Source organism: Mus caroli, chromosome 5 (genome assembly GCF_900094665.2).
Source record: "Mus caroli chromosome 5, CAROLI_EIJ_v1.1, whole genome shotgun sequence".
NCBI classification, from domain to species: Eukaryota; Metazoa; Chordata; class Mammalia; order Rodentia; family Muridae; genus Mus; species Mus caroli.
Genome location: NC_034574.1, coordinates 136,111,919 through 136,112,895, shown reverse-complemented (window position 1 = coordinate 136,112,895; position 977 = coordinate 136,111,919). Strand labels below are relative to the sequence as shown.

The 977-nt window shown below is 45.4% G+C and overlaps 1 protein-coding gene across 3 annotated transcripts in view; it reads right to left on the bottom strand.

Annotated features, from left to right (window-relative positions):
• Nucleotides 1-977, bottom strand: part of Grid2ip (Grid2 interacting protein) — a 35,350-nt gene that overhangs the window by 6,325 nt on the left and 28,048 nt on the right. The gene's annotated exons all lie outside the window — the stretch shown is intronic.

The window sequence follows — 977 nt, the reverse complement described above, 5'->3', positions numbered from 1 at the left end:
AAAAAAAAAAAAAAAAAAAAAAAAAAAAAAAGACATGCTGCATAATCCAAGTTATAAGCTAAGAACTGACTCCCCTTCCGGTCAGTAAGGCAGCCATTCTTGGAACTCTGTCCATGAAGAAGGAAGATGTTGGTGATATCCAAGAAGACTAAAGAGAGAGACCTGAGGGGTTTGTCCTGTTTTAAAGTCTCCTTTGGTGTCTGTCTGGTCTGTGTGCACATATATGTCAATGTGCACACATGTGTGAGGACAGTGGCTGACATCAAATGTCTTTGTCTTGTGCCACGTTTTGTTTTGTTTTGTTTTGTTTTTTTAATAACATGGGTGCTGGGGATTTGAACTCAGGTCCTCATGCTTGATCAATAAATGCTCTTACCTACTGAGCTATCTCTTTAGGCCCATCTACCCTACTTTTTGAGATCATCTCTTCATTAAACCTAGAACTCTACCAATGGGTTAAGTTACCTGGCCAATGAGCTTCAGTGGTCTGTCACCTAGGAAACAGCTGTATACCATCATGTCCAGATTTTCACAGGGGTGCTGGGGTCCACAGTCAGGTCCTGATTCTTGTATGGCAGGCACTACCCACTGAGCAATCCCTCAGCACCCCTCAACTCCCATTTTCAGATAAGGACTTGCTATGTAACCCAGGTAGGCCTTGAACTCATGACCCTCTCTCCTCAGCCTACTGAAGGCTGGATGACTGGCGTGGACCACCACACTCTGCTTGAGGTTCTCCTCTGCAGGAAATGGGTTCATACCAGAACTGCCTTGGGTGGGATGAGCTGATGCTGGGGCAGCTGAAGCTGTGATCAAAGGGCTGGGGCTGGAATCTGGACCAAAGGTCTGGGGCGGTTTATGCAGGCAGTCACCACCTGCAATGGTCATGGGGCGCTTGTACTGGGGATGAGATTGGGGGTGGTTGGGTTTTTTTTTTTAATTGTTTGTCTTTTTTTTGTTTTTTGTGGGGGTTTTTT